The 11,898-nt window shown below is 36.3% G+C and overlaps 1 pseudogene; it reads left to right on the top strand.

Moving 5' to 3' along the window:
- The first annotated feature begins 5,307 nt into the window (after positions 1-5,307).
- On the top strand, positions 5,308-7,900 carry LOC119045017 (60S ribosomal protein L7-like 1; annotated as a pseudogene).
- Positions 7,901-11,898: the final 3,998 nt, after the last annotated feature.

Genomic DNA, 11,898 nt, shown 5'->3' with positions numbered 1-11,898 from the left:
GCAAAGTCAGAACCTCAGTTCATTCCTCAAATAGCCCTAGTCATTCTGTGGAAATAAAAAGTTAATTACTATACCACTCGGTGATTTGCAACCATGATAATCCTGTTGTAGTTTTTCTGTGTAGAGGAATTTCCTCTCCTCTCTGAGCTATCTCAGAATTATTTTTATTATCACATTTCTTTTATAATGTAAAATTTTCCTTTCCACTTTTACTTACAATTGCTAGTTATTATGAAATCTAGGCAATGGTAGGCATGAATAGTTGGGCAGAAAGATGTCATGTAAATTACTTGGTCTGAGAGCCTCCCCAAGGACTTAAATATATTTAGAATGGAAGATGCCAGACTACTTTACATTTAATTAACTTGCCATATAAATGTTGAAAAACAATTACCAGATCTTTAAAATTTCAAGGATCAAGATTAAAGGTTTGAAAGAAATTCATTTTCTTTGTTACACAAGATTAATCCCCTTTTAACGTGCTTTGTGCTTGTAATTCTGTGATTTATCTATGGACATTTGTACTTCTTGTGTTTTTTTGGTTTTTCTTTCTTATTTTATTGTAATCTCCTTTGTGGTCAGGGAGCACTGCAAATCTTTAATTATGCCATAGGTATTTGCTATTGAATAAATACTAATTAATTGAGCCATGAGGATCTGTTTTCATGACTGCCATCTTTCTATGCATAACAATTATTTAAATTTTATTCTAGTTTTCTGCCTACATGGCCAAGAGTGGTCTGAATGTGGACTATGACATCACTCTGTATTTTTAAAGTGTTTATGCTCTTCTTTTACGTACATATCATATATCTGAACATATGGATGTGTGTACATAAGCATACACACACATAGACATATATATACAAATGAATGTATATATCTATGAGCCATGAGCCATACATTGTTCATGGCAGTAGAGTATGTATATGATTTTTTTCTTCAAGTGCAGGAATTATCTTTTGCCACTATGAACCATTCAGTCTGTGGGTTATGGTTCATCCATGAGTGTTGGTCAAAAAATGTTTGTGCCTCTTGAATAGATGAGAGGACTCTGCAGTTTATTTTCTGTCATCTTCATGGAACTAGTGTGATAACAGTTAACATCCTAATAATGAAAGTTAAAGTGCTGTAATCATCTTGGCCTTCCTTGAGCCCAATGTGTCTCCCCAAAATGCAGTGATGTTGTTCATCAAGCCAAGCTTATTGTAACTGCAGAACCAGCTCAAGTTGGTCCTATCCTATTTCCAACAAGACCTGGAATCGGATTTTAAACCCTGTCAGCACCACTTATGCATAACACTTGTGAAAGCCAATCAGTAATAACTCTTATGAGCCCTTAGTTACTACCATTTAAAACCCTACCCCAACCCCAGATCCAGGAGTCCACTTGCAAATAATTTTCTTTTCTAAAAAGCTGGTGACATACTATTGGCCCCTGTATGCAGAAGGGTAGTGGATCTTCAAGGCAACATTATCAGTAATGTCACGGGGCTTCTCTCACATTTCTCCTGTTCACTATGAAAAAGAGAAGTGAATAAGAGATGTATAAGAGAAGAAGGAGATGTGGTTACTGTTTAACAACCCACCCAGTTATTGGCTTGTGGCTTGCATACAAATGAGAATGATTGGGAATGATTCCCAAAGCCAAAAGATGGTTTTATACCATAATGTGATGCTAAACAAGCAGATTCTGAATTAAGAGTCACTCTTACTAATGTACTATTGGCCTTTCAAAGGGATTGAAGCTAGGGGTGGTGTTACCTACTGGAGGCGCTGGATACACAGATTTCTAACCAGCAGTCTTTTCTAACCTGTGTTCATGGGGGAATAGCTGCTTTTTTTTTTGTCTATGAATACTGTTTGTAGAAGGTGCAATTCTTTTGTTCTGCCTGTGATAAGGGAACTGATGACCGTATCAACAAATACATAAACATCTTTAAGTAGAGGTTGGAATACAGGCTCTACAAGGTCAAGGATTTTTGTTTTGTTCTCTTATGTATCTTAAGAGTTAAAACAGTACTTAGTACATAGTAGTCACAGAGGAAATAGTTATTATATGAAAGATCGCAAATATGAAAACATTATTCTTGCATTGCATTCTTTGGCTATGCAAGTTGTGTTTTGTTTTCCTGACTTTGTAATCACCTACAGAGTATTGATTAATACTAAGTAATATGAAGAAGTATAAGATACAAAATAGCCTTAGCAATCAAGATAGAAAAACACTTCTTTCAGTAATGTTTTCTTGTCATTTTTGCTATTTCTTTCAAGTAGGTTGATTATGTGGGTTGCTATTTGATTTCACTGCATAATAATACACTGTAGAAATCAAACAAGCTAAGCTTTGGTGGAGATGTCTTTTCCAGATTTAATAATTTTACTTAAAAATATATTTCAGAAATATATTTTATTATTATCATTAACACAAATTAATAGTATCCTCTACTGCACACAACAAGTAATGAGATTGGTGTGTCAAAATACTTCTTTGTGAGAACTTACACATTACATTAATAGTAATATTAAATTATTCCCAGAATTGAGAATTTTCATTCTAATAATAACATGGATAATAAATCAATATGACACATATTAAAGGTAAGACTCATAACTCATCTGGAAGAATACAATATTCATAAATAATTTTCTGAAATACCTCTCTAATATTTTTCTTCATTCACCAGGTTATTCCACTAAATATTTGCTGCTTTTATTTTAGGGTACTATCTTAGCACCACGCTGCTGACCCGCCTTTACTTAAAAGAGACACACACTCACACACACACATGCATTCTACAGTTATAATCCCAGTGTGTCTTTTTAGTTTCCCTCTGGGCACAAATACCAGTTCTAATGGACACATTAATCATAATAATCATAGTATTAACAATGATCCTTTCTCGATTAGTTGATTTATTTCATAGACTTAAATTTAAACTATTTTTTGACTTGAGAGGTAAACAGTTCCCTTAGATCCTGTGAAAGTGGGGAGCATAGAGCAGAAAAACACTCTAGGGGGACATATCGGTGGAAATATTGCTGTGTGGACTACCTGGGATTTTCCTGCCTACGTTCTTCTCTAGGGCTTTTATGGTGTCATGACTTATGTTTAAGTCTTTTATTCATCTTGAGGGTGTGTGTGTGTGTGTGTGTGTGTGTGTGTGTGTGGTGTAAGTTGGGAGGTGAGTTTCATTTTTTTTGCACATAGCTGTCCAGATCTCCCAACGCCATTTGTTGAAGAAGCTATTTTTATTCCATTTTATGCTTCTGCCTGTTTTGTCAAATGGGGAAGTCTTACATACCATTAGTGGTTGTGAGTGGGGCAAATGGCTAAAATACAGATTCACTGTAAGTATAAAAAAAGATCTAATGAAAACTTTTACATTCCAATAAGAAAGAAAATGCATTAGAAATAAGATGAATGTAGGAATGATTACATGTGAAATATTTTAGGGCAGTATCTCCACTTTATTGCTATATATTTTTCAAATAAATATCATTTGTCTTATATCATCACATATATAAATTAATTAATATTTATATCTACAAATCAGAGGTTAAATATGCCAGTAAAAAAGTGAAATATCATTTGAAAATTATAATAAATCTGGGATTAATTCAATCATAAATAAATTCTAACCAGGTGTTTTAGTTTTGCATAAATTAATTTAAAAAATAAATAACAGAGCAGCAAGCCAGAGGCCTGTGATATAGTGATTAACAATCTAGAGGATTTTTCTACATTTCATATTTAGAAGAAATATGCAAAAATATTAAGTAAAAATATTTTCTATCTCAGATAGTACTAACTTTTACACTACAGAAATTAAAATATAATTTTAACAATGGTTAGAACAAAGAAATGTTAAATTATATTTACCATATTATTTATTCATGGTCAGAGAATTAGCCTGTCTACTAGGAAAAGATTTTAAAGTGGAAGGTTCAGGCTCAAGTATAAGACTTCTGATGAACTTTCTGTGGTCCAAAATTTTGAATTTATTATATACCTTACTGACGAAGCACTACAATCTAGGGAGGAGTATTTATCCAATAGAGTGAGGTGAAATACACAAAGAGCAGCATACGGTCCACTGAATAATTGAACGCCTTTCAACGTCACTTGGCTTTTGTTGAACTGAACTGTGTGGGCTTCCCTGATCTGCTACTTTTCTACACGAACAACTGGAAGTCATAGCTGACTCAGTTGTTGGGTTAAAGCTGAAAGAGGACATAGATTGAATGCTCGCTCTCTCTTACAGCTGAAGAAAGTCTATAGAAGTAAAATTAAATCCTGTAAGTACACAGTGCAAGTTAATGAAAGAGCAGCAGCTAAAACCTAGTTTCTTAACTTCCAGTCCAGTGCTTTTTCCATGCTACTACCCTGCTTTTCTCAAGCAATTTGTTAAAAAATACTAAAATTGGGCAAAAACATTTTCCTTGACTTGTCCAGAATAGTAATTTCTAATGTTTATAGAGCTATTATTTTCTTATTGCATTAACCATGCTGAGGCCTTGCAAAACATACAGGTAGCCTGTTTCTCTCTCCCTGTTTGTTTTTCTTTTCTTTGTTTAAAGGTAGCACATTCTGAATTAATTTGGTTTTGAGGTTTAAGAACTTTGAAATACTTCCAATGAAAGGTAGACTCCTTTTGGAAGAGATCAAATTCTGTCACCTGAACTCAATTAAGCTTAACCAAATGTATATAATTGTCAAAGGCTTAGTGACATCATGCTGTGAACTCAGCCACTCAGAAAGTGTTTCAATTTTTCCACTCTGTGTGGATAGACAGTCTACATTGAAACTGCATTGATCTACTGGACCAAGCATGGCATCGCCAGACAGGGAGTTATGGTTCTTTCCTGGTCACGTTTTTCATTATTTGTATTGTAATTGTAAATGCAGTGTTAATATAACTATACATTATATAATTTATTTCTGGCTGTCCTCCTAGAAGATTAACTCAATGTTTTGAATTACTTTACATTGTCTACATTTTGATTCATCTTTTTGTGTCTTCCTATAATCATTTTGCCTTTGAAGATACTGTAACTTCAAGGAAAAAAAGCTAAAATAAACATAGGCTCAGTGCTGAAGAAGAGGAATCTTAAAAACCTTGATAAAAAATAGTTGGGTTTTTTTTTGGTCTTTAAAAAGTATTATATTCACAAGTCTCTTATTGAGGAAGTCCCTCCTGTACACTTCCTCCTTCTTGAGCCCTTCTTTATGTACTATGGGTGTGTGCTAAGTACAGTTGATGAAGTAGCAGATGAAAGGAAGCTATTTAGGAAAACAACCATCAGATGGGCCTTGAGACAGAATTTGGGGAGCTAAGAGTCTTAGAAACACAGAAGCAGCCCCCAGAACTCCAAGGGTCACTGTTGGCCAAAGCCATTCCTGGCAGTGACTACACTGGGGCCAGAGAAACAGGTAAGCACTGGTTCAGACAAATCTACCCCTGCCTCCGCCTGAGCAGGGTACTGGGAGGAGGCAGCAACTTCATTCCAGATTTTACTGTTCGCAGATAAAGCTGTACCAAGCAGCTGCTTTATTCAGACAAAGCAAACTAAATAAATCTAAGTGTTTATCTTCTCTCTCTTTCTCTCTCAGAAAGCACACATTTTGTTTCCTAGATACATTTGTTTAAATGATACCTATCTGTTTATACATTGCTTTGTTTCCTGGTTTTGTGTCTTGTTAGTCCTTAGGGAAACATCGTGCATTGTAATGCCTTGTGTATACTTGTGAATGAATCCATAAAAGAAGAATAGATATATGCCATTTTTCTGAAATATTTCTGAGAAATAAATCATCTAGTCCCGCCCCCTAATACCATAGAATGAGGAAATGGGAATTTGGAAAGGCCACTTAACTTCTAATTAGCAGCAGAAGGGGGTTAGTGTCCATTTCCTTTGGTTTCCGCTACAGTGTGTTTTCCATGGGAAAAAAATACAACTGCTGCTAAATTGATAGGATTTTTAAAGCTCTCGACTCCAAGATTGAAGAGGTTCTTCCTTTAGTGCCCAAGCCTTTATGACCCTGTAACTTTCTAGACAGAAATGCCTCTTCGTGTAAGACCTATGCACAAGCCAGAAGCTCCAGGTCAGTGTCTGCCCTAGAATGACATATGTATATAAAGAGTAATAAACTCAAATGTTTATTTCAGCAGCATATATAATAATAAAATCTTGGCCAGAACTTAAATGTTTCTGTATGGGGAGTGAGTGGTTAAACAGATCTTAATATTGTATTCTATGAAATACAATGCAAGTTAAAAAGAATGAATCAGACTTATGTCTAGTAATAGCAACACAATTCTTAAGACTTCACAATAAAAATAAAAGTTGTAAAAAATATGGTACGTAAACACACAGATGTGTAAAAAAACAATAGTCGTTCTGGACCTACAAGACATTTGGGTAAAAAACATTAACTCAGGGTGAGGAATAAACATGTGACACGTGTAATGGAGACAGTTACCTGTTGGGGATGGCAGGACTAACAGTTGAAGGTGGCTTTCAAAGGTGGCTCGATTTCATCTCCATGTCTTAAATTTTTAAAAAACGGAATACATTCGTGAATTATTTGTGTAATGTAAAAGAAAAGTTTCTGAGCCCTGGCTGGTGTAGCTCAGTGGATTGAGCGCGGGCCTTCGAACCAGACAATCGAGGTTCGATTCCCAGTCAGGGAACATGCCTGGGTTGCAGACCTGTTCCCTGCAGGCCAATTCCCAGCAGGAGATGCACAAAAGGCAACCATACATTGATGTTTCTCTCCCTCTCTCCTTCCCTTCCCCTCTGAAGATAAATAAATAAAATCTTTAAAAAAAAAAAAAGAAAAGTTTCTTAAAATTACATTATCCGGGCATTGTGGGAAGCATTTCATTGTTTATAGCCCAGCCACCAGCATTACGAGACTAGCTTAAACGAAAACAGCTTGAGTTTGAAGATCACAGGGCTCTAAAACGATCAGAAATGGTGTGAAGGTTTCGTGCAACTTTTAGCAGGGATCAGAGTTAGCAAGCCCTCAGCGGTTCTTGCTCGGAAGAGGGAGTTTGCTATCCCACGTGTGAGCTAGAAGAGACATCTCTATGGTCAGGGCAACATAGAGCGGGTCCTCTCTTCCTCACGTGGTACGACTGTGCATGAGCAGTAGCTACAGCAGTAGCTACTGACGGCGAAGAAGGGCAAAGAAAAAAGACCCCTTTGATTCCAGAAAATCTAAAAAAGAGAAAGACTTCTCAGGCTTTCAAAGCCACCCAGGCAAAGCAGGCACTTTCAAATAGGAGGAGCAGATGAAAATATCTCAGGTTTCAGCGACTGGAATAGTGCTTGCATCATGCCTGGCAGCAACAACGTAGGCTGCACCTCAGATGACTAAAAGTGAAACCTTGTGGTTTGGAAGTGCCAGATGAACATTCCTTGGCCTTTGTTGTAGCATCCAAAGCTTAATGGAGTAAGTTTAATGGTACAGAAGACCAGTGCAAGGCTTTGCCTGAAGATTTTCAGCGGTGTCTTTGTCAGAGTGACCTCTCCAACCATAAAAACACTGTGTATAGTGAAATCTATGTGACCTGGGTATTGCCAAATCTGAAGTCTGACAGCGAACTCATCTTGAAATGTGAACAAGCCAAGGTCAAGAATAAAATCCCTTTGAGGCAACTCAGTGATTGAGGAGCATCCAGGAAAGTTTGGTGTCATTTGCTTGGAAGACCTCTTTCATAAAATTGCCTTCCCAGGGAAGAATTTCCAGGAGATTTCAGGGTTCCTGTGCCCTTTCCATCTCTTAGTGGACCCCCCAAATTGAGTAGGTTTCCTCAAGGTGGGCTCCCATGGCAGTGGAGGTGAACTTATCCATCAGCTCATCCAGCACCTGAACTTAACCCAAAATATCTGAAAGCACAATGCATTGGAAGCATGTGGTGGTGTTGCGTTTTTTTTTGAATTATCCAGTATTTTCAAAAATTATTCACTGCTATATCTTTAGACACTTGAGAGAAAGGGTCATGGAAAAAATGATGATATTCCTGGCAGGCACTTCTTTCTCATCACAGCTCAGTTCCATATGAAAAGTCCACTGGGTTTTCTACGTTGGCCACTGCTGTCATCTCTGAAGTCAGCAAAGGACTCATGACACGGAAGAGGGGTCCTGCTTGGTCACATCTTCTATCCAGGGGTTTAACGTTGATGAACAGATATCCAAACCCAAGCATGAATACAAGACTGCAGTGGACAAAGCCCAGAGGCATACCTGAACCTGGGGGTTACTAAGGCCTTGTTGTGGAAAGAACTTGAAATACAAGAGCACAAAAACAAAAACAAAACAAAACAAAAGCACATTATCCAAAAAAAGCTAAATGTGTCTCTATTTTGACATTACCTTACACAAAAAGGGCTGGGAGAGAATATAAAGATATGCAAGAGAAGGTTGTCATTCTAGGCCAGCTCATATTTTATAAAGAGAATATGAATAAGTTGTTGATATTTAATTATAGGAAAAAGGAAAAATTGTACAGAATAATGGGGTAGGAATGGAAGAAAACAGTAAAATTGATCATGTTTTTAGCAACAAAGAGTTAATTTAGTTACTAATAAGAAATTAGTTCTTCTCAAGTCCAGGTAAGTGATCTTCAAATACTCACTATATGATATTCTCTGAATAAAATTATAATTTTCAGGCTTTGGCTATTCTAAAGTATTTTATCTTTTGTTTTTACTGTGTATGTTTAGACATAAGTGGAAATCAGAAGAAATGAGTAGAAAGCAGGATGAAAAAAGGGGGGATATTTAGGCATATATACTTCGAGAGAAATAGTGAAACACACAAACATGCAAAATTGTTGTTAAGGAGCAGCAGTACCTGATTAAAGTGTTTATCTTTCTGAGCTCTCAGCAAATATGATGTCATCTTAAAGTGAAAGCTTATTTAGGAAGAAGAGCTTCATGAATTCTATTTTATATAGAACGTGATGCAGAGTGAAACTTTGTGAGGTTTGTTACTGGGAAGTTATGTAGTGTGGAGGTGAAGATCACAGGCTAGACATAGCACACTTTTGAGACCTGATTCCAGCGTTTGCAGGTAGAAAGATCTTGGGTGACTTATTTAACCTATCCGAGCCTGAGTTCCCTCTTTTGTTAAATGAAATAACACTGCGTACCTCACAGGCTGTTTTAACTCGGGAGTAAGTGAGGTAATGAAAGAAAGCATTTGCTTAGCTGTGCTCAGTAAACTAAGAAGAGAGTTACTTTTTTTCCCCTCTGGCAGCAGTTTATAAACATAGGCAAACAATAAAATGATAGCCTTTATTCGTGTTCTGAAAAACAAAGTGTAGCTCATTTAGTTCTTTAGTTATCTGGTGACTATAGACACAAAAGATATGATAGTTTAATCCCCACGGTGAGCTTTTCAGATTTTATGGAAGGTAAAAGCAGAACAATCAGACATTTTTCTTGCTTTAGGTGGGTGGAGAAGAAAGGGAGCGTGCGACCAAGGCCAGGGAGGGGACTGGAGACAAAGGTGAGAGCGGGGAGAGGATGGGTGCGCAGCGTTCTCTCCGTGGGGCTGTTTTCTGCTCCCAGCGGGTAGGTGCCTTTTACTGAAGAGGGCTGAGGGAGAAAACAGATCGGAGTAGGTAAAGGCAGGGAAACGTCCGCCAGTGGTAAGCTGCTCCGTAGCCGTGTGTTTCCTTTAGAACTGCCTCTCTCGTCATGGGCCTCTCGCAAGCTTTACTTTTAAAAAAGAAACCTCAGATTGTGATTTATTCACCTTGCACACTTATCACTAAGACAGGAAACTCCACACATTCTGGGTTCTCCTTTTTAAATGGTTCTGTAGTCAGGAAGGTTTCTCTTTTGTCTAACTCCTACTTCTCAGCACCACCTGCCACGCCCTCTCCCCCAGCGTGTGCACACATGTTGCTTACACGCTTTCTCTCTGAATAACTGAAGGGCTACTACTTTTTGTTACTATAATTTTTTCATTGATACATGGATTTCCACTGCTTCCTTTACTAGAAATGAAAAATGGCCCTTCACCACCCTTTGTAAAATAACTCCCCATAGATTTGAACTTAAAGTCAGTTGTCAAGATGGTAGTTGAAATCCAAGGCAAAAACAGTTTCTGATGTTAATGCCAACACTGACGCAAAATAAGTCAGTGCCAGCACACATGACAACTCTTGGTTCTCCGAGTGTCCTCATCTGATGAAGGAGTAAATATTAGTATTGAGCAGAAGGACTTTATTTCCATAATACAGTTGTTCCATGGATACCTAAACAGAAGGTTTCAACCAGGTAGATACAACTCAATCAAACATCAAGTGAAAGGTTTTGTTTTATTTCTTAATTTCTAAAAATTAAACCATATCTTTGTTCTTACTAGTGTCATTTACTCAGGATTTAGCCAGTGGAATTTGAATTTTTTCTTTTATATTGGACTTTATCCAATAGTTAGCATGACAATAAACCAAATTTAAGCATCTTTTATTTACTGTAGAAATATAGCCCTTCAGATAAAAGTGTAGTTCAAAAAACTGATCATCTCAATAGACAGTTTTAAAAAGAAAAATGAACTATGTGTTATTAATATCCTCAAGTAGATTCTAGACACAGGATTGTAAATGCTAACTTGCTATATAGTTTCCCCCTTTGCCTTAATTTCCTATAAGTGATGAACCATATTTCATGTTTAATATCCATAAACACAGGTCATATGGATATATTTACTTTATTACTTTTATACATTTTTTACAAATATAGTTTAACGGTCTTATTTTAGATAGTGATCTTTTGTAATAATAAATTTCTTTTGGAAGTTGGAAGGGTATCAGTTACATGATGAGGATACATATCGAGTTCTATAATTTTTTATTGCAAATTACTTTCCTCTACATGCAAGAGAATTTAGTATAAACAGGAGTCACTTTCTCTCAGCAACATTCATAAACTAAAAATATTGATGGTAATGGTGTGTGGTACCAAGACAATATTTTAAGCCATAAGTTGTCCCTTTGCTGAGAAGGATTCGTTTTACTGGAATGAAAACTAAATTTTCAACACATCAAGCCAACCGTGTCTACAGATGTATCCACTTGGGTTTGGGGTTAAAGACAGGATTCTTCCGTGCGTCTGTGCTATTTAATTCTTAGTTTGGATGCCACGGATGCCTCATGTGAACTGGAGGACAGGGTGGGAAAAGAGTTGGATGCAGTCAGTTTACACACTTTTCCTTTTCAAACACAACAGAAATTTGCATAAACTGTTTATGTATAACTATCATAGACATGTTTTGTAGGGAAAAGGTGATATTTGTTCATTGTCATTCAATTCATGTAAAAGGTGAGATTATCACCATTGAAGTGAGAAATAATTTTTATTTGTCCCCATTTTTGAGATGGAGCCTCAGTGTTGCTATTAACGGGGACTTTATCAAATGATTTCCAGAGCTTGACTTGGTAATAGGTCCCTTGTTGATAATAAATAATTTATACATAGATAATGTTCACTATTGTCAAAGCACTTCAAAAGCAATACAGATTTCAATTTAATCCTAGTTAAGACTTGTCTGAATCTAATTTAAAAAAACCTTTTTAATTTTAGAGAAGAAAGTCAACATCCATTGCCATTTTATATGAAAACAGGCATAAAAAGTTAGAGCAACAAAGTTGTCAGGTCAGAGCTGAAAATAGAACTGGTTATCTCAGAATTGTGTCCTCAACTAAGTCCTCTAGGTACGTTTTCCTCTGAGAAAACTGTAAGTAAACAGAATTTCCTTTTTTTTTCTTTAAGATTTACTTCATTAATATAAAATATATGGACTTTATAAAAAATCCTGTGTGTGCAGTGAACTATTACTATGAGTTTGTGGAAAAGGATGTATATAAAAATGAAACAAAA

This window comes from Artibeus jamaicensis, unplaced genomic scaffold (assembly GCF_021234435.1).
Source record: "Artibeus jamaicensis isolate MK-2021 breed Jamaican fruit bat unplaced genomic scaffold, CSHL_Jam_final contig_387, whole genome shotgun sequence".
Classification (NCBI taxonomy): Eukaryota; Metazoa; Chordata; class Mammalia; order Chiroptera; family Phyllostomidae; genus Artibeus; species Artibeus jamaicensis.
Note: the sequence above shows the minus strand (reverse complement) of the source record. Positions and strands in the feature narration are given on the sequence as shown.